This window comes from Gossypium arboreum, chromosome 5, assembly GCF_025698485.1.
Source record: "Gossypium arboreum isolate Shixiya-1 chromosome 5, ASM2569848v2, whole genome shotgun sequence".
Taxonomy (NCBI): domain Eukaryota; kingdom Viridiplantae; phylum Streptophyta; class Magnoliopsida; order Malvales; family Malvaceae; genus Gossypium; species Gossypium arboreum.
Window position 1 is genome coordinate 67,967,594 of NC_069074.1, and position 24,578 is coordinate 67,992,171.

General features: G+C 32.3%; 2 long non-coding RNA genes across 2 annotated transcripts; both read right to left on the minus strand.

Annotated features, from left to right (window-relative positions):
- Positions 1–753: 753 nt before the first annotated feature.
- Positions 754–1,685, minus strand: LOC128293273 (uncharacterized). The gene is made up of 2 exons (XR_008283428.1): positions 1,557–1,685; positions 754–902 (listed from the first exon to the last, which is right to left on the minus strand). It is a non-coding gene; the product is annotated as an uncharacterized LOC128293273 (long non-coding RNA).
- A 5,331-nt stretch (positions 1,686–7,016) lies between these two features.
- On the minus strand, positions 7,017–8,050 carry LOC128293272 (uncharacterized). Its single transcript, XR_008283427.1, has 2 exons — positions 7,866–8,050; positions 7,017–7,545 (listed from the first exon to the last, which is right to left on the minus strand). It is a non-coding gene; the product is annotated as an uncharacterized LOC128293272 (long non-coding RNA).
- Between the last annotated feature and the right edge of the window lie 16,528 nt (positions 8,051–24,578).

The following is a 24,578-nucleotide window of genomic DNA, read 5'->3' on the forward strand; positions in this document are numbered from 1 at the left end:
TTTCAGTCTCTTATCAGATTTTCTTATGGTTTCAGTATCATCCTATCTAGAGTATCCTAGCAGGATTTCAAAGATGCATGATAAGTCGAAAAATATTCGAAGAGTTCAGAGTAATACTTACGTGCTTGAGTCGGAGATTCGGAATGTCACCTTTTAAAGATCTAAATTTTGAAAATCGAGTTTTTCGCATTCTTTATAAAATTTTCGTTTTCGAAAATATTTGTTTTTGTAAACCCATTCCACAGCCGAGTTGTTGCAACCTAAGCTCTGATACCACTAAATGTAACACCCTAAACCCGGCCCAGATGTTATGACCGGATCCGACATGCCACATCGAAGCGCTCAAAATATTTTCTATTGTTGATCCAGAAAAACTTACTTAGTGTTTTAAAAGATAATTTCATTATAGGTTAAAGTGAATGGAAGCTGTGCACCAGGTAGGAAACCGGAAAAGAGATGGTGAGTCCATCGGACTACTTAAGTACCAAGCTCCTTTCGGATCCAATCCTAGACATGCATACTGCCATTGCCACACCTTAACGTCATTGATATTTCTAGGAAACCGATTTGATTAAGTCATTTTTAGGAAAAGTGATTAATTTTGGAAAATACTTTCATTGCAGAAGCTTTGCTTGTTGTCGTGTTATTTTGAAATCAATTGTTGTTTTCAAAAACGCGCCCTAAAGCTATCCAATTTCAACAGTTAAAATAAGTAATACCTATCTTAGTAATATATATTAAAACCATCAAAAATAATTAAGCGGCCTTATTACATTTAAAAACCCAAAACTTCAAATGTAAATAAAAGGATGTCTAGTTCACCAGAAGAAAATCAAACTTTCAGAACGGGTGGCCACTCCGAATTCCCTCACAGCTCCAAGCCCACTATGGTTGGGGATTTCCTGCGTGGATGAAAATAAAAGGGTGAGTTTGGGAAACTCGGTGTGTAAGGAAAACCTATTCAAAGCCCAAGTTAGCTCAAGCCTATTGGGCCTAAGCCCATTCAGTAATAAAGGGTAATGGACCGAGCCCTTTTCAGATTACAATAAACCGGGCCTTAGCCCTTATTCAGATAATGAGATGGCCCATAGGCCCATTTAAAAATACATGCAACATCAATAACATATGCAATCCCATTTGGGGAGACTACTCAACCCACCAACCACGACACTCCACCCATACCAGCCATACAATCCATGTGGGGATAGCTCAACCCACCTAGCCCAACACTCCACAGATTAAAAGATTGTCGCTTTCGTTAACAAATAAATTGAGGCAAAGCCTCCAGTACGTGGACAAACCACTTTTAGTACTTCCTCCGTCAATATCCCAATCCCATGCATCAGATAATAACAACATGGCATGCAGTAAATAACAACAGTCAAACATGCATTTAAGTCAATTTAACCCTAGGGGTATTTCGGTAATTTATCTTCTAAGGATAAAACTGTAAATTTTTCACTTTTAAAGTTTTTTAGTAATTTATCTATTTTAGGGTTTTTCATGCATATTCCTACCTTTCACGTACTACAGAATCACGTACCGAGGGTTCTTACCGAATTGGACCCGTTGGCCCATCATTCCAATTTTAGCCCATTAAGCCCAAAAATATCGAGGGCACAAAAATCATTCACTTTGCAGTCCAAACATTGCAGCTTACCAAAAACATTAATCGATTTACCTCACGAGCATTCACACACTCGCAAATCTACAAAATACCGGTTTTTGGCATTTCTGATTTTTGACTTTTGCTGATCTACACTAAGAAAGAGGGTGTTAGTTATACACCTGTCTGCGACGATATGCTGACGAAATCCACACACGAACCGCCTACAATTGGATTACTAACACGTTAATCTAACTATTCAAATACAAACTACGTATTAACCCCTTACAATATTCGGCCAACCACACCTACAGATCATAGTAAGCTTATAAGAAAACAATAAGCAACTCATTAACAAATTTTTGTCAATGTTTACCACATAATCATAATTTCACTACAAGCTGTCTTCCTGAGCAACAGTCACTAAATCATTTGTAACTGGAGCTACGAAACTCGAAATCAAGTTCCATTAATTTTCCTTGAAAATAGACTCATATATCTTATATCCATAAAATTTTCAGAATTTTTGGTTTAGCCAATCAATACCAGATTTTTCTCAAAGTTTCCCATGTTTCACTGTTTGACTAATCTGACCACTCTTCATTACGAATCAAATTTCTCATTGTACAGAATTCAAAATATGTTCTCGTTTATTCCATTTGAAACTAGACTCATTAAGATTTAATTACATAATTTATGCAGCTTCTAACTCATCTCCCACAATTTATGGTGATTTTCCAAAGTCACGTTACTGTTGCTATCCCAAGCAGATTTATTACCAAATCACTCTTTCACACCTAACTTGCATGCTTGTTATTTAAACATGTATATCACCAATCAATCATCACATATCTATGATTTTACTTAAGTATAATCTCCATTTCATCATTTTAAAGCACAACATGTTAGCTGATTTTTCCCTTTAACATCTAAGGCACATGCATGCTCATTTGTTTGGCTCAACTTCACCTATCTTCCATTTTTCATCAAAAGAACATGAAACAACAACCATTTCCTTCATTTTAATTCATGACTAAATGCTCACAACACAACTAAAAACCAAAATATGCTTCAAGAGTTAAGGTAGAATCAAGAAGAACTCATGAACCTCAAAATAGAAGTAAGGTACCAAGAACTTACCTTCAATTTTCCTCCTCCTAGTGACCGAATACTCAAGAGTTTTCTCCTCTCCTTTCTCTTCTCTAACTTTTAGCTATGATGAACAAAGATGGACAAAACTTTGTTCTTTTCACCCCTTTTTCTTTTAATAAAATTTTATATTTCATCCATTTAATTCTTTAATACAAAAGACATGAAATTCCCATCATGGAACATTTACCTAACCCATTATCATGAAACATTTACCCAACCCATTATCATGGAACATTTACCTAACCCATTATCAATTTGTATCAATTTGTACCATAAATTATGGATATCAAGTGCACATTTTGTCTACAACAACATGATGGCTGGCCACTTCATGTAAAATGGGAGGTTTGTCATGCAAATCCTCCTATTTTGCACTCCTATTTATTTGGCCACTTCAATTTAGCCTATAGCATTTTCAAACATTTTCACATAGGTCCTATTTCATAATTTCACTCACAAATGACAAAATCAAAGAATGAAATTTTGCCAACATTCACAGAATTCCCGAAAATTGGGGCGTTACATATTACACTTACTAACTTTGGTCACACAGTCGTGTCGCAGGCCGTGTGTCAGACCGTGTGTAAGAAAAAGTGCCACTAAAACAAGCCATTTCAAACACAATTACTTACATAGCAATTCACACCATACCTAACCTATTTCACATGGTTAAAAGTACATTCAAAACATCAAAAATATGCCGAATTCTCATCCAACCTATGACTAACCAATATGTCATCAATAGACTCTCCAATTCACACTCCAAAACCATTCATGAACTAAATTACAATATCATATCTCAATCACATATATTATGAATACCAAAAGACCATTTCTTTTCAAATTATACCATCAAAACTTACCACTTTAGATAGGCAAAATTAAAATGACCATATCCATAAAAGTTTAAACATATACAAGCCAAATCAAACTATATATATACAACTAGACATAAGAAGAGCCAAAATACACCATGTGATAAAACTAGATAAGCACTTATTACATGCCAAAACACATATATCATTTAATCACTTTAATGAATCAAACACATATCAATCAAACATTTCTTTCCTAATTTTAAAAGACCATGCACAACTAGTAACAAAATATAGTTAACCATACCAAAGCTTGGCACAACCCAAAGCATACCAATTTAACATACAACCCTATAGATGCCATTTATAACCTATAGTCGGAACGGTGGTTTCTGGTCCAAAAATTCGAGTCAGAAAAATATTTAAAAATTATTTTCTATGTTTATTATGTGTGAATTTGTGTGTGTGAAATTTTCGTAATTTAATTTTGTCGTTTGCGTGTCCGATTAAATAAAAGGACTTAATCGCGTAAAATGAAAATTTGGTGGTTAATTATAAAAGGGCCAAAATGAATGTGTCTTTATAAAAGGAAGTTTTTATGATGCAATTATGCCATTGGTTTTATATTTGGACGGCAATGGACATAATATAAGTAATAATATAATGTTTTAATTAAGGTTATATATATAAATTAAATAATATGCTATAATATATTATATGATAACATAACTTAAGCCATGTTTATTATTGTTTCTTATGACCGAATATGAAAACATAAAGAAAATAAAAAAAAATTTTAGGTTTCGACCATGGTTGATCTTGATTAAGGTATGTAACTAGCCCGGTTTTTGATAATTTTTACGTTTTTTGAGATCGTTGTTGAGTTATCTACAAGAACCATGCTTGAATTTCTAATTTTGGTGAATATTTTGAGTTGTGCAATTATTGAAAGCTTGTGATTTTTGTTGTTTGATGATGAAATATGAAAGATATGTTTTAGATTAACTTGTTTTATGTTGGATTTTTTGATGATTTTGAGTAATTAGGACTAAATTGAAAAAATAATAATTTGAGGGACTAAAATGTGAAATAAATAAATACATGGACTTGTATGGATATGGGTAAAATTTGGCCTAACATGGGTATAGTGAAATTTTGTATATTTTGTGTTTTGTGCAATAAGGACTAAATTGTAAAAAAAGTGTAAATGTTAGGGTAAAATGATAATTTACAGATTTTTGTGTTTTTGGACTAAATTGAATGAAAATATGTTTGAGTGAGCTTAATATGAATATGTTTAGATCAAGAACCAAAGAAATCAGATTAGGATCGGGGGAAAACGAAAGTTGTCGACTAGTCGTCCCGTCCCGTTCCGTTTTACATCATCCGAGGTAAGTTTATAAGCAAATACATGTGGTTAAATTTTTAATATATATGTGATCAATAAATATTTGTAATAATATGAAGTAATTTATGAATCGACATTGAGTAATGAAAGTAATTTATGTTTGATGGTAAAGTAATGAATGAGTTTTAGTATTGAAAGTGGTGACATGAGCTATATACGTTAAAATGTTGATTATTTGTATATAAGTTTCTATATGTTTGTGTATATGATGTTAAAATGTGAATCAAAGATATATATATATATATATATATATATATGTATATGTATATTCGATTATATAATGTTATTGTGGCCTTGGTAGTGAATGATAATTTTGTTAATGAATATATGTATATTCTGACCAATTTGAAGTTGATACAAGGATGTATTTGAGGCATCGACATGTGATTCTGATATATGTGTGTGAGAAAGACCATGTTTTATACATCAACATCAATATGTGATTACGATATATATGTGCGAGTAAGACCACGTTTTATACGTTGGCATCGATATGTGATTTGATATATCTGTGCGAGTAAGACCATGTTTTATACGTTGGCATCAATATGTGATCCCGATATATGTGTGCGAGTAAGACCGCATTTTATACGTTGGCATCGATATGTGACTCCAATATATGTGTGCGAGTAAGACCCTGTCTGGGACAGTGGCATCAATATGTGATTACATGTAAGACCACGTCTGGGACGTTGGCATTGTACGATATATGTGATTATCTGAGTGTCCTATCCAATTTCAAATGGTTCAACAAACAATGATAACTATGATTGAATGGATAAAACGAGCTAAAGTAATCAGGTATGTGATAGCTTAATACTTATTTGAAATAAGGTAAGTAAGTTACTCGATATGTGTTATAAATCATGTATAATGTAAATGGAAATTTTGTATATGCATATTGAAAATGTATTTGGCCTTTTTGATTATATTATGTGGATATTTATGAAATGGTTCATGGATATATATATGTGGGTTATGTATATTCGGCTATCTAATGGTACTAAGGTTTTGAAATTTAATATTACCTTGATAATAGATATATGTATATGTTCGGCTAAGGTAAAATTGTATATGGAAATATATGATACATATGAAATTGTGATCTTGAAATAAATGTGATTATGTTAGCATAATTTATTTTGGTTAAGTCGAGTTGTTATAAATTTTAAGTTATTATTTGCTTATGGCTTACTAAGTTATGATAGCTTATTGTGTGTGTTTGTTCGCTGTTTATAGATTTTAGAAGTTGGTTACGAGCTCGGGGATCATCAGCAAGGTCTATCACACTATTGACCATTTTTGGTATTTTTTAAGCTAATTTCGGATCTATGGCATGTATAGGCTAGATAATATTTGGAAGCATTGGAATTTGGTTTGTATATATAAAAGCCATGCGAAAATGGCTTGTTTATTCATGTTAAGTTTGGTTTAAGTTTGATGAAGCTATGGATACGTCTGGTTAGTAATTTTGAATGTGTGGTAATTGGCAATATGGTTCGGCTTGGTTATTAGATTAGTTGTTGATTTATTATTTTGACAAGAAATAAATAGATTATGGTAAGTATAATATATGACATGTTTGAATGGTGTTTTGGTTATATGATTTAGTCGAGTATTGATATGTATAATATATAAACTAGGATGAATTGAATTGATTTCATAATTATATTATAAACATGTTGTATTGGTTATGTGATTATTCGTTAAGTGAACTAGATGCATGATTATATTCAGGAAATAATAAGTTTAGTGGATGAATAGTATATGTGATATGTGTTTTGCACATTGAGGTTAATTGATGATTTTGGACGTGGTATGAGTGATTCGACTATGATAAGCATATAATAGTATGAATTATGTTTGTTATACTAACTTTAATTAAAATGATTTGATTTGTTTCTTATGTGTTAGTTAAAAGTATATTTGAATAAATGTCGAAATGAGTTAAGGAATATTTTTTATTAATAGTTCGGCATTTGTATATGTAATAGCCCAAATTTGACCGGGCTCAAATAAAACAAAAGAAAATAAATAAGAAAATAAATAAATATTTATTTATTAAACAGTCCATTAAAAAAGTCCAGGTTACAAAGCCCAAACATTGGGCCCAATGTCTAGACATAACAGACCGACCCAAACCCCACATCGGGCCCAAATTTTAAAACCCGTTACACAGCAGACCCCTAAAAACACTTGATCTACCAGGCTAACCCAAATCTAAAAGCAGCCCAAAAGGCCCAAATGACTTAAGGGAAACAGGAAACCCTAGGGTTTCTTGAAGACTGATGCGCTGCAACATCTTTTGGAAGCCTCGGGGAGCATCTGTTCAACCCCCCAAATCGAGGCCATCAATGCACTGTTGACACACCATTAATGTGTTGTCCAGAAGCTTGTCTCTCTCACGACCGTCCAGCTCCTGAATCAAGGCCCAATCGACTCTGTTCCAGCAACCATTTCGCTGCCGAGATCATTGCCCCGTAGTAGTCCTAGCCTTGGATTGTGCCACCATCGGCGCTTCATCACGCCAGCGGCCCTTGAATCACCGAGATCCTCGCGGTCACCTACAAGTAAAGGAAAGAAATCAAAGCAAAATTGCAGCAAATAGATTAGAACAGGGTTTGGAAAGAAATCTTTTGATTTCTTTCCAAAATAGGTAGTAGATTAAGGCTATAAAGCCTTTTCTCAAATCTGTAAGAACACTAACGCTGATACATACACAGAGACAAAAAAACTCGCATATTCAAGCAATAAAGTTATAGTTTTGTTTTTTTAAGGTATTTTTTAGGTTTTACATCATTCTGTTCTCTATTTCTTGTTTTGACATATATATTAACCTTTTTTTTTTGTTTACGAATGACGAAAATAAAAAGAGATCCTTTACCTTTCTATTTTTCGCCTGAAATCTAGATTTTTGACCACCAACGGCCGCGTGTGGTGGTGTGAGAGGTGGTGCGTGGGCGCGTGTATGGCCGATAACCGGAGCTTGGCCTGACGGAGGCCACAGCCCAGAGGGCCTTTCCTCTCCCCTCTCTCAGAGAATTTTTTAGTTTTTTTTTTAAAAAAACCAGTTTCAAAATGATTTTTGAGCCAAAATTTGGATTATATAACCTTACTTGAACGACGTCGTTTGGCTTAAAACGATAAGCTCCAAAACGGCGTCGTATCAGTGCCAGGATCCGCGTGTTGACCCGATTAACCGTGGAGGATCCGCGTGTTTTCAAAGAATGGGTTAATTACCCAATTGGTCCTCCTACATTTTTAAATCTTTATAATTTCATTTTATTTATTTTTAATTTAACCCCAATATTTTAATTTTGATTCAATTTGGTCATCACAGTGGCTTTAAAACTGAATTTGAGGAAACGGTGTCGTTTTGGGGTTAGGGCAAATTTCCCAGTGAGTCCCTTGGCTTTAGTCCGTGTTCCAATTTGGCCTAGTTTTCTTTATTTATTTGTTATTAACCCTAAATTCCTTAATTAAATTTAATTTTAATCCCTATATACCTTTAATTTAATTTATTTAAAAAACTTTATATATATCTTAATAAACCTTAGTTATGTATATAATAATATATTGTTTTATTTATATTATTTGTAACATTATATATATATAAATTTTATTATATGTTATATCTCTTTATTATATTATTTATTTCATTATATTTTTATATGTAAAATATTTGTTACATTATTATTATTAGTATACATATTTTATATTATATTTCATTATATTTATTTATGAATTTTTATTACATATTATATTTTACTATCTATCATAATATTTTTTATATATTATATTTTATACATTATATTATATATTTTTATATTATATTATATAATTTATATTACTATATATTTTTATTTGTAAATTATATTATACACTATATATATTATACTATACTTCTTTACATTACCTTTATTTTATTATAAAGTATACATTATTTTATTATTTATTAATATACATTTTAAAATTTTATAAATAAATGTAATATTAATGCTTAGTACATTTTATATATAGTTATTATACCTATAATATAATTTATATGTATGTATCATTTTTTAAAAAAGGAAGGGTTCTCTTTTATTATTATTATATTATTCAACATATTTCTAAATATCTTATTTCTATTTAACTTCTATACATTTTAATTTACTTATTTATCTTTGGTTCTCTCTTATTTTGGTATTGTTTAGTTGGTTAAATGTTACATATCATTTATTTTGTATATTAGCATGAAATTAATTATTTATGGTGATTTGCATAAGACATTATCATATATGTATATTGCAATTTATATTTATTGTATTTATTCTACATTATATGGTGTTTAGCATGGAATAATAATGCATGAACATTTATGTTGTTTATGATGATATATGCATAAAATGATAATGTATATTGTGTAATTTATGCCATTATTACTATTTTCTATACTAGATTTGCATGAAATGATAAAACATGTATATTGTAATTAGATTTATTTAATTTCTTGTGATATACAAAACACATCATTATTTTTAAAACCAAAAGATATATTTCACTTAATTCAAAAAAAAAGAATTTTAAAAGTGAGGCAATGTTTTGATGTTTGGAAACTTCGAGAAAGGTAGTGCCCTAACTTACTAGGTTGCGACTTTTCTCGTTGAGTTCGAATAGTCAAGCACCCTTCTAAGTTTTTAAGGTTTTCAAAATACGAGCAACTATCTTGGAATTTCAAAGCGTTGTGTCCTAACTTACTGGATATGGCGTTTTGTCGTTTCGAGATAGGGATTTTCAAAAAGGGCTAGCTTAGCTTCGAATGTCTTAAAAATATTACTTCCTAACTTATTGGATGTAATATTTTGATTCATTTGATACAAGTGAACTCTAATTTTCAAAATTAAAATATTCTAAAGAGGATTGTATCTTAAAATTTTTAAACTTTCGACATTAAAGACATTTGAAAGTCAATTAGGTACCAATTTTTGGGCGTTACAAGGGTGCTAACCCTTCCTCGTTCGTAACCGACTCACGAACTCTTGATTTCGTAGACCAAAATTAATGTTTTAAAACAAAACATTTTATAAGGTGATCCAATCACACCTAAAAAGATTAGTGGCGACTCCCGTTTTCGTTTTTCTTAAAGTCGATTCCCATTTTCCAAAACTCGATTTAAAAATGGTTTCGACAGTATATATATAGATGATTGGTCAAGTGTTTTGGAAGTGAGTTGAATGATGATTGTTTAGAGACATAAATTATGGTTAATTTATATGTTAATAAATTTTATTTTCGTGATAGGATATATATATATATATATATGAAATGATAGGGTTAAATGAAGTAGATGTAATCTTGAATTTAGTATGATTATTAGGTAAGTTTATATTCGAGTAATACATTGAAATAAATGACCAAATGAATAATTTAATTTTATATTGACCAAAAAAAAGGAGAGTAAAATGAGTTATATATGTATGATGCATATATGTTCGGTTGGGTCAAAATAATATGATCATATTTAATTGGTTCTTGAGTAATTTATTGATTCGGTTATTTTGATATGTATATTATACTTAGACATATATATGTGTGGAATGTTTGGTAATGTACTTATGAAACGAAGTATAGTGGGTTCTAATTTAAGTATTTGATTTTTATGGTTATATGTTTATATTGAGTTAACAAGATATATGGAATAACAAAACGTGTTAGTTTGGTTGTTTTAAAAAATAATAATAACAATAAAATATTATATGACTAACTTGTAATGAAAGTTTGTTCTAAATTGTTTTATGATTGGTAATGCCTCGTAACCCATTCCGGTGATGGATACGGGTTAGGGGTGTTACACATAGGTTAAAACATTCAAAAACCACCAAAACAGATCGATGGATAGTGTGATCGTGCTCCGACGATGTTCCCAGCTGATTGAGCTTTTCAATGACCTACAAAGAAATGAAATAACTAACATAAGCATTAAGCTTAGTAAGCTCGCATAACATGAAATTAGTCTTACCGAACATACAAAATTTAAACCATTCAAACATGAATTCATTTATATGCCAATTGCACATCTTTCATTTCTATACACACACATTTCAAAGGTTAGCAAATGAATCAATAAAACATATAAATACAACCAATCTTGAACATACGTAATAAGCTTTGCCTTCCAAATTCCATTCAACACTTAATTCACCATCATCAAATCATATATCAATTCTTCACAACATTAATTTTCAATTTACAAATTATAACCATGTAACCTTCTATACATTTATTCATATTCATTTCATTAATCTTTGATTACCCGATCTACCTAATGAAATAACATCGAATACTTAGAAAATACTCATATATCCATTTTACTGTCTAAACCCACCACAAATATAACTAATTAACATATTTAAAGACTCATGAAACATATAATTACAACAATGCATTTATATTCATCACCAAACTATACTAGTCAAACATTCATCTCATATTCCTACTTGTGACACATATCTCACCCGAAACATGTTACCTGAATAATGAACAATTGAAGGATTAGATACTGACCTTCTCATTGATATCATTTTCAAATACCTCCTTTTCAACCTTCTTCAGTGGATCATTTATACATCATCAACATAGATCAACTTGTTATTGGCACCCGGTGCCTGACGGATAAACCATAAAAAAGTTTTGCTCCCAGTGCTAATCGGATAAATTGATGATATCAAAAGTGTGCTCAGCACTAGTTGAATAAACCGACAATGAGTTGCGCCTAGCACTAGTCAAGTAAACTAACGATATCAAATGTGTGCCCAGCACTAGTTGAATGTACCGATAATGAGTTGCACCCCACACTAGTTGGGTAAACTGACGATATCAAATGTGTGCCTAGCACTAGTTGAATTTACCAACAATGAGTTGCACCCAACACTAGTTAAATAAATCGACAAATACATACATAATTATATCATTTCACAATTCTTCAATTCATAATTTAAATTCTTTACATTAATCTTCTATATTGAATTTCTATAATCCACTCCATAACCATTTTCATATATATATACATATTTCCATAACATTACATTTAAAATACTAATCATTCAAATACATATTATTGATTACCAAATTAATGGATAATCAAACTAATTAAATAAATAAAGTTCAAATTTAAGGACTATGAACTTACCTCGATTAGATCGGTTGCTAAAATGGAGTCGACAGTTTAGTCCAGAACCTTAGCTTTTTCCTCCATTTAAATTCAATCATAGTGTTTCTTGATTTAAATAATATTTTTCATTCAATTAATACAATTCCAACACTTAAATAATTAATTATATTCAATTAAGTCCTTCCATCATCATTTCATTAAATTACCCCAACATTTTACCTTTTATACAATTTAGTCCTTAAACTCAAAACTTGCAAATTTACCATTTTTAGCTAAAATCTATGTTAGCTGATTTTTATAGGATTTTTAAACAGCCTGAATTCAACAAAATTTCACATTAAAACCCATGAATTTTACTCCTTTAACAAATTAATCCTTTAACATTGAAATTACTAAAAATTACTTAACAAAATACTTCTATTTAACAATTAAAATTAATGATCTGTCAATTAAATTCACTAAAAACTTAAACCATTCATGGTAAATCTCTAAAATTTTAAAAAATTCAAATTAACCTTGAATTAGCTAGATTGAGCTAAAACAATAATAAAAACATAAAAATCATGAAAAATAGACCTCAAACTCCCACCCATGCATGGAAAAGAACTTGGCCGAACTCCATGGTTTCAAAATGGTGTTTATTCGGCTGTAGAAGATGAACATAAAGAGAAAAAAAAAATGTTTTGCTTTGTTTATTTTATTTTTAAGATAGCCTTTATTTTAACTTTATTGAAATATAACATATAATTTAGCAAAAGATGTTGCCACCAACCGTCCACTAACTATGGTATGGTATATTTACCATTTAAGTCCACCAAATCACCTTAATTAATAGGATTTAAATTTTGTAGCTTTTACAATTTAGTCCTTTTCAATTAATTAACTATCCATATGTTAAAATTTTTTGTCCAAACATCAATACACCTATATAGTAACTCCATAAATATTTAATAAAAATATCTATGGGCTCGGTTTATAGAAACGAGGTCTCGATACCTCATTTTCCAAAACTATTTGACTTTTGAAACAAACCACTTGCACTTAAACTTTAGTTCAAATAGCATAAATTACTAGATCAAAATTTAATATAATACAGCATTTGACTGGTAAATATTAAATAATAATATTTACGGACTCACTCATCGAGTTGTGGCCCCGAAGCCACTGTTTTCGACACCACTAAAAAATAGACTGTTACAATGGACATAAATTATGACATATAAGGAACATTAAATACATGCTTACATTTCCAATTCTATACAGTGGCATGCTTCACATGCTTCCACTTCAATTCCAATTCAGTGGCATGTTTTACCCGCTTGCATTATATCATTCATTTCAATTCTATGGATATACTTACCATGCGTTTGATTTCATAATCAATTCAATGAAGCTTTATCACGTTACAATATTATAATAATTTCAACAGTAATTTATCATGCTACTAAAGAAACTTTCCAATGCATGTGTAACAACTTTCAATTAATTCATTCCTTGGCATCATACTCAAGCATACAATTCAGACATTCAAACTTTCATTCTATAATAATACATGCTATACAAACAACCAATAACATTTAATAATCAACTAGTCATGCTATAACATATCATTACGAAACAATCAGTTTTGCATTCACACTATTTGTTAGGGCTCGAAAAGTACCTCATTCGACCACCTTTAAATTACTTAGTAATTTAACCAAGCCTGAATAGCAAGCTTAATTACCACATTAAATAATAAAGATACTAATTTAACGATTAATTTAAGAAGTTAGAACCCACACCATAATTTCGCAAATCGCAGCATTAAACCATAAATTCCGCACTTCCGCTCCTAAGCCTTAGATGAGCCTATATCCAAAATTAGCAATTAATACGATAATATAGAATTAATAACCAGTCTTGAAACATCCAAAAGGGGTTCGGCCTAAGAAGTGTTACAAGCACAAATTTTCATATTTGAATTATCAAGCAGACTTACACTTTTTTTATACGAAACGTGAGTGCGAATGAGATCTGTAGTCGCTATTGATCTGGGATGTTTAAATTAAAACTTAAACATAATTCATACCCAAAAATCAGTAACCAAAGACCCCCATTCAGAATTGAAAGCAATAGACCAAAGCATAAATAATTAACAAAGCGAAACAGTGCAAGATCTCGCATAAAGTTTGCACTTTGCACTATCGATTTCCCAGATCTGAGTTGTTGGAAGAATGTCTTAGTTAATTACTCAATAAGAAAAGTCTAAATTAAATCCAAATAGAGGGAAAAATCCAATAACATACAATATTAGCGGCAACAACTAAAGAGAAACGACAGTCCCAAAATAGTGGTGTTCTAAAGGGGTGACAATACCACTTGTGGCGACAAAAAAGACAGATCTGAGGCGGCATAAGGAGGGATATTTGGATAGCCAAACAGAACAATTTAATGGTTGGAATGATGATTTATTGGCTATAAAATAATGCAACTTTAAACCAAAAATTTGGGATGTTATAAGTTTGAAGCAAAATTTGTAAAATAATAAAAATGGTGCAAGGGAAGAATTTGAACTTGGGTTTCAAGGACAAGTTCAGCAACAATTAACCAACAACCCAGTAACCAACAACCCAGCAATAATTAGGGTGTGACCTCTCTCCCAATTCACAAACCCAATTCTATTAACCTCTGATTTTTGGGATGTGACAATAATCTAAATGCTAAGATGGCTAGTTTAACTAGAAAAGTTGAAGCCATGGAGGTTAGGAAAATACAAGAAGTTAAATCAGTAAAAACTGAAGAAATTTGTGGTATTTGTGAAATCATGGGACATTCTACTGTTGAATGTCCAAACATTTCACTTTTTAAAGAAATGTTGCATGATAAAGCGATTGTTGTGGAAACATCCAAAAAACTCATTCATTTTCCATACTCAAACACTTACAACCCTCAATAGAGAAACCATTCTAACTTTAGCTGGTAGGATAATAATCTCGCTTGCTTCCCCCACCCTTAAAAACCTATCAACCACATGACCCATCCAGCTCCGCATGTCAAAATTTTACAGGAGACATTGCAAGAATTCATGCAGACACAAACAAATGTCAACAATTAGACTTCACAAGATATTAATGAAATCAAGAGCACACTTTCTATGTTGATAGACTAGTTGCGTATTCAAGGAAGAGGTAAGGTTCCTGCTCAACCTTAACCTAATCTTTCTATTTAATGTCATGTTTATTGTTCCAACTAAATTCAAAAATAAGATGTGAACTCTATCACAACTCTTTGAAGTGGACATGTCATTGACAAGAGCATTCCTTCCAAAGCCCAAGAACCTTCTATCACTCCGCAAAGTAATAGTGAGGATAATGGTAAACCTAAAAGTTTTGACAACCTAGACAAAGAAAAATGTGGGATTTCTACTCCTTTCCCTCAAAGATTGCAACCAATAAGGAATCTGGATAAAAATGCTAAAATTTTAGAAAATTTCAAACAAGTCAAGATTAATATTCCTTTATTGGATGTGATTAAACAATTTCTGTCTTATGCTAAGTTTTTGAAATATATGTGTATATTTAAGAGGAAACATAATATACAAAAGAAAGCCTTTTTAGTTGAGTATCTGAGTTCAATCATTCAACATATCACTACATCTAAATATAAAGACTCTGAATGCCCTAAAATTTCATGCATCATTGAACACTAGAATAGAGCGTGCTTTGCTTGATCTTGGTGCTAGTGCTAATCATTTTCCTTTCTCCGTTTGTCGATAGTTAGGTTTGATTAACTTAAGCCAACATCAGTCACACTTCAATTAGTTGACCAGTCTATCAAAATTCCTCAAGAGGTAGTAGATGATGTGTTGGTTCAACTTGAAAAATTTTTATTTTCCAATTGATTTTATTGTTTTGGACACATGTCCTGTCTCAGATTCTAATGTAAAAATTCATGTTATTTTAGGTCGTCCATTTCTTGCAACATCTAATGATTTAATTAATTGTAGGAATGGTGTTCTAAACTTGTCTTTCGGAAACATGATATTAGAATTGAATGTTTTTAATGTTTGTAAGCAACCTGCTGAAGATTTTGATGTACATGAAATGGACTTTCTTGAACAACTTATCCATGAATAGTTCACCAATTTCAAATTACTCAATCCTTTGGAAAATTATTTAACTAAATTTGAAAGTGATGACGGAACAATTGATCCTGTGTTAAATTCTTTTTAGGGACAAGATAAGAATTTTTACTGGAGACAAAAGTTTGAAGAACTTCCAGTGACTATAGATGTTTCAGTACCATCAGTTGATCAACCAACTAAGCTTGATTTGAAATAAGTACCATGTGATTTGAAATATCCATTTTTAAGTGAGAATGAAAATTTCCCAGTCATAATTTCGTCAAAACTTGATGCACACCAAGAAGATAAGTTACTGAAAAATTTTAAATTGCATAAAAATGCATTAAGATGGAATATAGCTGACATAAAAGAAATTAGCCCATTCATTTGCATACATAAAATTTATTTAAAGCAAATTGCTAAAGCCTTTAGAAAAATGCAACGAAGGCTTAATCCTAATTTGAAAGAAGTGGTGAGAAATGAAGTCATTGAACTATTGGATATTGGAATCATTTATCCTATTTCTTACAATAAATGAGTAAGTCCTACCCAAGAAATCTGGAGTTATTATAGTCAAAAATGAAATAATGAATTGATCCCAACTAGGATTGCTATTGGTTAGTGCATGTGCATTGACTATAGGAAACTTAATTTACTGGCTAGAAAAGATCATTTTCCTTTACCTTTCGTGGACTAGATCCTAGAAAGAATTGTAGCACATGAATTTGATTGTTTTCTAGATGAATATTCTGAGTATAACCAAATTGCAGTTGCACTTGAGTTCAAGAGAAAACCACTTTCACATGTCCTTTTGGCACTTTTGCATATTGAAGGATGCCTTTTGGATTATGTAATGCACCAACCATGTTTCAAATATGCATGCTTAGTATTTTCATTGATATGGTTGAATGCATTTTATAAGTTTTCATGGATGACTTCTCTGTTTTTGGTAATTCATTTTATGACCGCTTATCAAATTTAGAAAAGGTTTTAATCAGATGTAAAGAAAAAAAATCTTGTTATTAATTGAGAAAAATGTCATTTCATGGTTACTAAAGAAACTGTTTTGGGGCACATTGTTTCTTCAAAATATATTTAGGTAGGCAAGTCAAAAATTGAGTTAATTTCCAACTTGTCAACACAAAAAATTTTAAAGAAAATTAGGTCATTTTTAGGACATGCAAGATTTTATAGGAGATTTATCAAAACTTTTAGTGCTATCTCTAGGCCTTTATGTAATCTCTTATTAAAAGATAATATGTTTGAATGGACTGAAGAGTGTGAAATGGCTTTTGGAAAACTTAAAAATATGCTCACTTTTGCTCCTATTATGAAACCCCCTAATTGATCTTTACCATTTGAAGTAATGTGTACTCAAATGAATTATTACACAAGTAAAACTTTAAATAGTGCTCAAATGAATTATTCTACTACTGAAAAAGAATTACTAGTAATAGTTTTTTGCATTTGAAAAATTCAGATCTTACCTTGTTGGATCATCCATTGTTGTCTGTGGTGATCATGCAGCTTTAAAATATATTTTCTCCAAAAAGGATGCCAAACACATGTTGATTTGGTGGATTCTTCTTCTTCAAGAATTTGACATCACCATTCGAGATAAGAAAGGGGTAGAAAATGTTATGGTTGACCATTTGTCAAGACTTGTCTGTGATGAATCTTTTCAAACTTCCCCAATTAATGATAGTTTTGCTAATGAACAACTTTTAAATATCTCTGTTATGTTTGCTGACATTGCTAAATTTCTTGCCATAAGAAAATTTCCTTCTCAGTGGAGTTTACAAGATCAAATGAAATTTTTCTGAGGTAAAAAAAATTATTAGGATGAACCGTATTTTTTTCAAATATTGCGCTGATCAAAATTTTCAAAGGTGCATACCTAACAATGGGGTACATGGTGTCATTACTTTTTGTCATTTTGAGGCATGTGGTGGTCATTTTTCATTTAAGAAAACTACTGCAAAAAATTTACAATGTGGATTTTCTTGGTCAACTTTATTCAAGGATGCTTATAATTTTTTCAAATTATGTGAAAATTTCCAAAAATATGGATCCATTTCAAAACAAAACTTGGTGCCTTTGAATCCAATTTTGGTGATAAATTTTTTTTACTGTTGGGGTATTGACTTCATAGGACATTTTGCATCATCGTTGGTTTCTTTTACATTTTATTGCAATAGATTTTGTTTTAAAATGGATAGAGGCAATTCCATGTTGAAATAATGATTACAAAATAGTGATTAAGTTTTTGAAAGAAAATATTTTAAGTTAATTTGGGATTCCTTGATTTATTATAAGTGATGGGGGCAAACATTTTTGCAATAAAATTTTTGAATCATTAATGAAGAAATATGTCATTACACACAAAGTTGCAACCCCTTATCACCCTCAGAAAAATGGACAGGTAGAACTTGCAAATAAGGAGATTAAGAACATTTAGGAAAGACGGTTAATCCAAATCGCAAAGATTGGTCCCTAAGACTTAATGATGCATTATGGGCTTACTCAACTGCTATAAAAACATCATTGGTCATCTCCCGATTGATTAGTTTATGGAAAACCTTGTCATTTACTTGTAGAGCTTGAACATAAGGCATATTGAGTCGTTAAAATGTTTAACTCCAATCTTGATGATACTTCTAAGTTACAAAAGTTGCAAATTAATGAACTAGAAGAACTTAAAATGATCTTATGAGAATTCAAAAATTAATAAAGAAAGAACCAAAGGTTTTCATGACAATATGGTGTTAACAAAAACATTTGATGTTGGACAAAAGGTTTTGCTCTATAATTTTCAACTTCACTTATTCCCTGAAAAACTAAGATCAAAGTGAATTGGTCCATTTGTTATAAAGCATGTGTACCCTTATGGGGCAATCGACATTGAATCCAAAGAATGGTAATTTTGTAACGCCCCGAAATTGGGCCCAGAAGTATTGGGCTTTGAGCATGGGAGCGGTTAGGAGACTGCTCATAAATATTTTAGTTAAGCAGGAAAGTGGCACAAATTTCATGTTTGCTTTATTGGCTAAGTGATTTGGGTGTGTTTGGTAGTGTTTGAGAAGCTTGGGTTCAAGTCTGGGCTTTTGCAAAAAGTTTAGTTTTTCCCCTTAAGTGAAACTTAGCTTTAGCTTGTAGGCCTTATGAATATTTGTAGGTAAAATATGTCACAAAAAGAACTTGTGGTGCAGTGGTAGGTGGAGTGTGAAGTTCTCTTGAGGTCTAAGGTTCAAGTCGTAGCAAGGTGAGAAGAGTACTTATTTTGCTTTCTTTCCAGGTGAGAAGCAGAGGTTGGTTGAAACTTTGTTGAGGGAAGTTTGAACTAGTCAAGGAGTGGACTATGGAGGAGATAAAAGAGGATTTTTAGGAGGAAATTATAGAGAAAATCAATGAATTTGAATGGAGTGGAAGAGTTGTGCTGAAATTGAAATTTAGGCACTCAAAAATTCGGCTAAAGGCTAGTGATTCCTTTCTTCTCACTTTCGGTTATTGACTCTGGCATTTTCGTTCATTTATTTCATTCATTGGTGCAAAAATCTTCGAGTTTTTACTCGTTTTGGTCTATTCCCGAATTGGTTTGTTTTTTTTTAAAATTCCTTTGGTTGACCGATTGCTTTTTCTTCTCCTTCTCTCTTTTGGTTTTCCTTTTTGACCGAAAGACCTGGCTTACTACCTCTCAGTTCTTTTGACAACTTCTTACTCTACTACCAATTGCTCTCCTCTTCTCTTCTCTTATTTCCCTCTCCTTCAATTCTTTCTGTATTAACGGATCCTTTCTCTTTTCTATATTGTTAATATTACTCATTCTTTCCCCTCTATACACATAAGTGGTAATACAACTAATTGATTATGTTCTCTTTTCTCTTTTATCCTCTTTATCTATTAGTCTTGCACCTAACCTCTTCCTGTGATGCCATTTTCTGTTAGGGTGCAATTATTCCATTTTGCCTCTATCATTCTCTGAACTTTCAGCTTTTGTCTGAGTGTGGCCGATTGTTCTTTTCTTCTAATCTGGACTCCGCATTTCGGTAAGTTGTTATTTGCTTGGTTCAAGTTATTTTACGCTTATGGTAATGGTTAACAAGAGTAGGTTGTAATACAGATATTCAACAAGAAGCGTGTGGTCAGACTTAGCCAGCGGTCTAAGTGGGTTAAGCCACATCTGTTCGATCAAGGCAAGTGCTATTGATATTTTAGGTTTTGTATTAAGAGTGGGTGTTAACCCTATTATCAATCGATTAATCGAATGCCTTGATTGAATGTAGGTTGGAGTTCTTCTGGGTTACTCACTTTTCGCAATCAGTTGTGTATTCACACCCCCATTTTGCTGTAAAACGGCAAAAGCCAAAAATGTGTGGGTTGTTTACTCTGCTATGACTATAGATCGGCAAAATGCCGAAAAGCCAGAAATATGACGTATGATGCCACTCAAATGTGCGATCGCGCGTGTGGTGAACCGAGCTTAGGAATCTAGGCGTACGACGAGGAAGTCCACCATGAGCGAATTCGTGGGCTTAGGCCGTAGTAGGCCACTTGGGCCACGAAATGGGTCGAATAGGCCCAATGGGCCCTTGGGCCCGCTTGGGTCAAATCAACTGTTAGGTGGGATATGGTTGGGCTTGTCATGTCGCGTACATGGCATAGGCCGTTCTGGGCCTCGTTGGGCTAGTCTAGGCCATGCAGGCCCAATGGGCTTGTGGGCCCACACGGATAAAATGTATGTTATGTGGTAAGTTTTGGACTAGGCTGTGTTGTTCGTACAGTCGTGAATAGTTCTGAGTGAAATGGGTCATATGGGCCCAATGGGCCCATGGGCCCGAGTGGGTAAATTTCACTGTTAAGTGGGAAATAGATAGACTTGTCATGTCGCATACAAGACTTAGGTTGTTTTGGGCCTCGATGGGTTGTGTGGGCCCAATGGGCTTGTGGGCCTACACAGATAAAATCTACAGTAAGTGACTATTAATGAACCGGGCTATGGTGTACACATAGCCGTAGCTAAATTTGGGCTAAATGGGCCACACGAGCATGTGGGTCCACTTGGGCCAAATAATAGGCCTTAGGCCCACTTGCACCGTTATGTCTGTTTAGGTTACTTAGGTCGCTCGAGGTGACAATGAACCCTCGGTTGGGTCATTAATACCCCATTTTGTGAAATTATCGAAATATCCCCAGTTTACAAAATTACTGAAATACCCCTGTAGGGTGAAATGACTGTAATGCCCTTGTAGGGTAAAATGACCGTAATACCTTTGTATGATAAAATAATGATTATACCGTTATGTTCCGTATGACTGATGTGCTTATGATCTACATATATGATTGTACTGAGCATGACTTTGCATACACGTAATATTCATGACATGACATACTGCATGGCGTTTGCATTTTGATATGGAAGTACTGTACTGGTGATTATGTCATATTCACTGTTATTGGTGGCGATGCCACAATTACTGATACTGGTGGCTTTGCCACATTTATCTTTATTCTCGCGCTATGCCGCATTATTATTACCGCGACTTTGTTGCGATATTGGTGTGCTGGGTGGGTGGGTCGATTTATATCCCTACATGGTGTGTTGGTTGGTACGGGTGGAATGCTGGTTGGATTTGGGTGGGATGCATAATTGCATTACACTGTACTGATACTGCATTTAGGCTTAGGCCCACATTGTTACTGTATAGGGCTAAGGCCCAGACTGTACTCATACTGAATAAAGCTTAGGCCCAGACTGTTACTGACCTAGGCTTAGGCCCAGCTGTGTTATTCACTGTTTGTTTAGTATTGGGATTACACACTGAGTTTTCGTAAACTCACCCTTTCTTTTAACTGTACAGGTAATCCTCAGCCTTAGATGGTTTGAAGCCGTAAGGAACTCGGAGGTGGCCACACGATAGCTGATGTTCTACCTTTGACTTTATTTAATTTAGATTTCACTTTTGGGTTTTTAATTCTGTAATAAGGTCGTTCGTGGGTTTTAATTTTTAATTGGGCTTTGGATTTTATATTTTTAAACTGCTAGTCTAGGTAAAGACAAGTTTGTTTAAAACAATTACTGTTTTCTAAAACACACGTTTTAAACTTCATCGACTTAAAAAGCTTTCGCGTTTTTAAATCAATTTAGTATAACACTGATGATTAATAAGGTAAACGTTTTGACGAGAACTTTTGTTAAATAGTAATAAAAGGGTTTAAATTTAGTAACAGATTTTTACCTAAAAGATCAATTTTTGAAAAACACTTCGATGTGACATGTCAGATTCGGCCATAACATCTAGCCCGGGTTTAGGGTGTTACAAATGTATTCAAGGTAAATGGATAGAGACTCAAGTTATTCCTAGAAAATCAATTTGCTCAAGATGAAATTATTTTTCTTTCCAATCCTTGTTTCAAGAATGTTTGATATATACTTTTCTAATTAGGATTTCATTATTATAAATGTTATTGTTACTATTATTATAAATGGAAGATAAAAATACTTCATGAATTTATAGTCGGTCGCATCTGCTACCCATAAAACTGATACTATATACTTTTCTCTCTCATCTCATTTTCTTTTCTTTCAAAGTACTCTAATCTTTTTCTCAAACTTTCTTTGTTTTCAAAATAGATAATGTTGTTTTAAAGTTGCATAAACAATTTTCTTGTCTCCCTAGAAATATGGTAGTGAAGCTTTACAAGGTCAGGTGTGAAAGATTAAGTATGCTCATGAATAAGGACATACCTATAGACATACGATTGATCATTGAAGGAAAGGTACAATATGAGGAATATATTCCTTTTTTGCATTTACCCTAGTATAAGTAAGAGTAGTTATGCAAGAAAGCATAGAGCAAAGTGCCTTGGAGTGATTTGTCACAAGTGTGCTAGATGGATTTGTAATGGTAAATGTCATTCTATTGGGATGACATCTATAAATTGAGAAGATAAAATAAACTTCATTAAGGACAAACTTTGTAAGGAGAATTTTGGATATATCTAAATTTCTCTTGAGACCTATCTTAGTAGAGTTGTGCAAAATGAAGTTCTTGATTTATAATATCAATTCCAATATGAATGGAATCATCTTGGGGATTTGACGATAAAATACTTTCTTTTCCAATTTGTAAGAAAACTAGATGGGAGTTGATCCTCGATTGATAAAAGGTATTTAAGTCGTTATTGGACGTAAAACTAGAAAACGATGTGAGCCACTATCACAACTACTATAAATAATTCTCAGCCTTTAATCTCTATTTGCATTAATCATATCTCCCTTCCATTTTACATTATTTTTGTATAACATAACCTTGATATAAACTTGTCATACTCTATTACCATTAAAGTCTAGAATTTAGGAGGAATACAGAGTTAATTTAAAGAAACTGTGGGTTTGACAAACTCTATTGAAAAATCTAGAAATTTTAGTGGCTGAATGGTAAATAATTGAGTCTCAATTTTGGTTCAGTTAAATTGGAGCTGCCTGGTTTCTTATCAAGAAACCAAATGATTAGCGATGGATGGTTTATATATAACTATGGAGACCATGCTAAAAAAGATATATATGTGTAAAAAAGATTATTTTACAGGAAAAATCTTTCTCATTTCTATTTTATTTTCTCCCCTTCTCCATCATCTTCTTTAGTTTCTATAAAGAAGAGAAAGTTGAGGAAAGTTTTGCATGGGGCAGTGATCATGAGGTCAAGTCTAGAAAGTAAAGAATCTAGTGAGCTGGTAAGCTTCTTCATCACACTATGTTCATAAAATTGAGAAAAAGAGAAGTAAGGATTTTTGATGTAACACCTCAAACCCGGCCTAGACGTTATGGCCGAATCTGCAATGTCACATTGAAGTGTTTTTTTTCAAAACCTAACTTCTCAGAAAAATCAGTTTCACATTAAAACTTCTTTGGGTTCTTAACAAAAATATAGAATGTATGTTCATTGTGAAAACTCAAATTGTTTTAGCAAAATACTGATCATATTACATTGATATTACACTTTAAAACAGTGTTTATTGCGGAAACTCTCAAAATATGTTGTGTAAACGTGCTATTTTAGAAAACATTTGTTTATATTTTCTTGGAAATCTGGATCCTATCAGTAATAGATAATAATCAAGTAAATAAATTCCCAAAGTAAAATAAAACTTAAAGAGGCCTTAGTAAATAATTAAAAACCCAAAATAAAATCTTAATTGTAATATTAAAAGATAACTACGTCAGTGGCCACCACTGAGTCCTCCGTCACATTGATCCGTCTAAGCCTGGGGATTACCTGCACAGTTAACGGATGGGTGAGTTTACGAAAACTCAGTGTGAAATCCCTTAAAAGCATTCA